This window comes from Cucumis melo, unplaced genomic scaffold (assembly GCF_025177605.1).
Source record: "Cucumis melo cultivar AY unplaced genomic scaffold, USDA_Cmelo_AY_1.0 utg000104l, whole genome shotgun sequence".
NCBI lineage: Eukaryota > Viridiplantae > Streptophyta > Magnoliopsida > Cucurbitales > Cucurbitaceae > Cucumis > Cucumis melo.
Genome location: NW_026123761.1, coordinates 17,501 through 22,500, shown reverse-complemented (window position 1 = coordinate 22,500; position 5,000 = coordinate 17,501). Strand labels below are relative to the sequence as shown.

The 5,000-nt window shown below is 31.0% G+C and overlaps 3 non-coding genes across 3 annotated transcripts; 1 reads left to right on the top strand and 2 right to left on the bottom strand.

Annotated features, from left to right (window-relative positions):
- The first annotated feature begins 365 nt into the window (after positions 1–365).
- TRNAC-GCA (transfer RNA cysteine (anticodon GCA)) lies at positions 366–437 on the top strand. Its single transcript has one exon. It is a non-coding gene; the product is annotated as a tRNA-Cys (tRNA).
- Positions 438–3,515: 3,078 nt separating this feature from the next.
- On the bottom strand, positions 3,516–3,589 carry TRNAD-GUC (transfer RNA aspartic acid (anticodon GUC)). The gene has a single exon. It is a non-coding gene; the product is annotated as a tRNA-Asp (tRNA).
- A 318-nt stretch (positions 3,590–3,907) lies between these two features.
- TRNAY-GUA (transfer RNA tyrosine (anticodon GUA)) lies at positions 3,908–3,991 on the bottom strand. Its single transcript has one exon. It is a non-coding gene; the product is annotated as a tRNA-Tyr (tRNA).
- Positions 3,992–5,000: the final 1,009 nt, after the last annotated feature.

Below are 5,000 nucleotides of genomic sequence, written 5' to 3'. Positions count from 1 at the left end.
AAAATTGTCATTAATAAGGATTTTTTTATGGTTATGGAAACGAATCAATACGGATGGATTAGTAATGATTAGTTATCTATCAATTTTTATTTATTTAGGTAAGGTATCCATTTTTGGATTGTTTTCTTATATCATTAGGGAAACCGAATTTGCAATTTCAATCCAAGAATCATTTATGAATTCACAGTCAATAGTTAAAGTTAACGGTTCCCATTTGTCCTGATTTTTTGCTTTTGTGAATGAAAATCCACATTTTTTTTTCAATAGAAAAAGCAAAGTTTTGCGGTTTTTCGTTTTAGATATTGTGTGTTGTAAGATACTATCTATCTAAGAGATAGAGCCAATCCAATATTTTGTATCGTTTTGGCGGCATGGCCGAGCGGTAAGGCGGGGGACTGCAAATCCCTTTTTCCCCAGTTCAAATCCGGGTGTCGCCTCAGCAACAAACAAAAGAATCAAAATACCCTCTTCTGTTTTGCTGATATAACTTTATCATTTTTTTTAGAAGAAAAGCATCTTTAGATTTGCTTGATTCTAAGCATCGTTGGGGTTCTCTAAAATGTTATAAATCCTTGCGTATAGGTTTCGTTTCCAGAATTTAGTAGAGTAATGAAAAATAATCGTTAAATCTTGAGATGATAGCCCTTCGACTACTAATGTAGTGTCTACTCATTGGGTCTTGAATTAGGGAATATAATTTCATTTTTCCTTACGGAAAGGAGGAAGATACTTGATATACGGACTCATGAAAGTATCTGAGTACTCGAGCATTCAATCAATATTATATTGAATGAATAATTGGCTTTTTTTTTTATTTTAATCTTAAAAAAAGAACTTATTTCTTTTCGATAAGCTCTAACCACGCATGTAATAGGCCATCCCATCTTCCGATTGTCTCTATGAAACAATCGGGGGGACAGTAAAGATTAGATCAAATGAGAAAGGAATAATAGTAGGGTTATGTGATAGATACTATCTTGATTCTCTATTTTGAGACTTTTTACTTAATGTAATGAAATGCAGGACAACAAAAGAAAGACTAGGTCTTATTATTCCTACATGTTACTAACATTCTTTTGATACTTCCAAGAGTTTTTCTGCCTCTTTTATTTATTTGTACTGAATTTTTTCGATTATACTAGAAATCATATAATAACTTGGGATAATTCGATTTTTTGTATTGTTTCATCAATGGTGTTGTGCCCGAATCTCTTTTTGACTATGCGCTAGTGATTCCACTATTATTAGTGAATAATAATTATTAGTGAGCAATAATGGAATAATTCTTTTATATTCATAGAGATAGGGGACATAATTCACATGGATATGGTAAGTCTCGCTTGGGCTGCTTTAATGGTAGTCTTTACATTTTCTCTTTCCCTCGTAGTATGGGGAAGAAGTGGACTCTAGAAGTACTACTAATTGAAAAATAAAACTGTATTGTTTTTGGTTTATTTTATAGATCGTTCTGCAAAACTTTTTTTCTTTTATTTTGAAAAGTAAAAAAAAAAAGAGTTCGGATTATAAGTTTTTAAGTGGATCCATACTTTCAACACGAAAGAACATAGACATAGTGGTTGTCCAATGAGATACTACGCATAATAATATACTACCTCATAATAAGATAGTACCTCGGGGTAGCCACCCACATATTACGTGCTTACCACTTCTTTTATTTATTATTATTAGTATTTTAGTTATTTTCAAAATAGGATTTTTTCTTGTTTTAGGGAACTCATTTCATATCATGCTTCAAACGTTAAATAAAAATGGGGTTTGCTAATTCTTTTCGAAATCCGAAGATAAAAAGTTCCCATGGAACCGAACTCCTGGATCATCTGTCAACTGCTCAATCAATTACTTCTTTCGAATGCTAAAAAAAAATTAGTGGCCTTTCGATTATTTGATTTCAGATTCATTCTAATCAACATGAATTATGAAGCAAAGAAATAGAATTGGGCCACTATGTATATTAGATTAATATTACATATATGTAATTGATATGATATCTATATATAAATAGAAAGATATATATTGTATATTCATCTATATTCAAATTGATCGATATTCAACCTCTATTTTTATAGAGTACAATTTTATATTTATACACTTCAATAACAATAATAGATAGTATGGTAGAAGGATTCATATATTTCTTTCTACCATACTATCGGATCTTATCGAATACTTCTCTCGTAGAATACTGATAATTCTAGTCCGCCAATTTCATTTAAGACGCGAAATTTTAATGCTTTTCATTTTTCTTATCTTCAATCATTGATAAGAACTAAAACGTCAAGGTTAATTCAAATTAATCACTTTGACTGATTGTTTTTACGTATATTATAAGTAAAAAGGCGGTCGGAACTAGAATGAACAGTGCAGTAGCAATAAATGCGAGAATATTTACTTCCATAATATCATCGTTTCATTTTTTATTCGCAATAACTCGGGATTTAATCCCATAGAGATGATAAATGTTTCGCTTGTAAATTCAAGGGGATGCGTTGCATCTCGATGATATCGAATCGTATTAAAATATCATGAATAACAATATCGGAGCTATCAAATCGATTCATCGTCGAGAATTGAATAGTATAACATAGGAAGATCTTTTATCCATACCGAATTTAAACAAAATGGGATTCCTGATGCAATCAAGAATTTCGTTACTTTTTTTTATTTATAATTTTTTGCATTCTTTCTTTTCTATAATCTACTGCCCTCTTATTCAATGCAATCATCTGATGAAGTCTCATCAGACTACCTTTACCCTTACATTGTTTATAAACAAACTCAAGCAAAGAATAGCAGCGAAATTCAAAAAAGGAAAAGGAGGTAGGTTCGAACTAAACTCCTTCCTTTTTTTGTACTTATAAAATCTTCTTAAAAAAAAGAAATAAAAACGAAACTTAAACTTTCAAAAATTCTTAATTACCTCACTAAGAGAGATAGATGGGATCCTTGTTTGTATTAATATCCTCTTTCCTTGAATTAGTAGTGGGACGTATATATCAAAAGTTAAGTGTTAAATTTTAATAAGATAGATTATTTCAAATTCAAATTAGTAATTGAATTTACTAATTGAGGTTACAAAAAATCGGAGCCAGAACGGATATATTTTGCTTTCAGACGAAAAATTAGATCAAAGTTTACTATGTAAACTTTATTTTGTATCGTCCAAATTCCCTTTATGTATGTGCTTTCCGGAAACGTATAGTACTCTATTTCATTAGAAAAATCGGGCGTAATCAACTAGACCCAGTACGCCTTCGAATCCTGAATATGATGCTACCAATAATTGTGGTAATTCACATATGGCACATATGTCTTTCTCCCATCAATTAGTACTCGTTGAAGAAATCAAAATTCCCATATTTTTTTGTTGAAAAATGTGGAAAAAAAATAAGAGAGATCCCGTTTGGAATAAAATTCAGTTATGTTATTTGTTCTCTCTTTCACAGGAAAGGAAGAGATTAATTGATGTATTTTTTTTTTATTGGATTTGGATCCATCGGGACTGACGGGACTCGAACCCGCAGCTTCCGCCTTGACAGGGCGGTGCTCTGACCAATTGAACTACAATCCCAGGGAAATAAAGTGTACAACATATGTTGTTGATTTAATTTCCTTCAAACCTTTCTATGTAGATTTTTGATTCGAATTGTCATATTCTACCAGACAGAGACGCGAGTAATAAAGTAATAGATTGATATGCGCGGAGACATGGACTTTAGTGTGAGAAGCATGGATTAATATTTATTTTTTCGTTATTGTAAAATTGATTGATTATCAATCTGTCAATGAATAAAAAAAGAGTTTTTTTTTTTATTCTTTCATATCAAGTCAAGTATTTCTGTAGAAGGACAAATAGGTTATATCATTTTATGGTGGATACGCGATATATTGGGCCGAGCTGGATTTGAACCAGCGTAGACATATTGCCAACGAATTTACAGTCCGTCCCCATTAACCGCTCGGGCATCGACCCGGGAAGAATCAATTCCAAGCTTGTTGATAATCCATGATCAACTTCCTTTCGTAGTACCCTACCCCCAGGGGAAGTCGAATCCCCGCTGCCTCCTTGAAAGAGAGATGTCCTGGACCACTAGACGATGGGGGCATACTTGCCCGACTGCCATCATACTATGATCATAGTATGAATAGTTTTTTGAAATTGTCAATATAAAATAAATATAATGGACTAATATGATGCAATTCGACGTATTTTTCTTTCTTTCATTATTCCATCGAAATTTTTTTATTTGTGATTTCTATTTATGAATCGTTCATTCTAATCACCATTCCCCATATAATTCTATATAGAAATTATTTTATTTTAAATTGCATTTTTTTTTATTTATTTCATTTAAATAATATACATAAATTTGCAAATTGGAATATATAGTTATATTACTTATATTATAGAATATCAAATGAAAATAGTGATTAGTAGTGATTAGAGGAAACCTCTAAAATAAACAAAAATAATAAATATTAGAAAAAAAAATATTCTTTTTTTATTTTATTCTTTTTTTATTTAAATAATACGAAGGCTAGTACCCTTCGGGAATTGGTCTGCCATATGCTATAAACAGGATTAAACTCCATTTCTCATACTTTCACTCATTGATTCACTCATTGTTAAGATTAGGTTAGGTATATTTCGATCTCACACTAAGCCAAGAAATTAAAAAACGATAAATTTTGAAATCTGGGGATAGGGATCAACAAGTTATTGAAAATTTTTTTCTCGCCAAATAGAATTGCTTTATCAATGATTCGGTGAATGTATCTATGTTCAATTCGTGTGTGTACATGTATGAATCAAATTCATTTCGTTAGGATGGGGCTCATCAATTTAATTAGGGATCGGTCGTATGATGAAACAATTCATTGCATTGATCAAATCCAATATCAAAAAACTATTTTACCTATACTCATTAGATAAATCCAATTTTTCGTTACTCAATGAGCGACTATGTAGATAAGATATATTT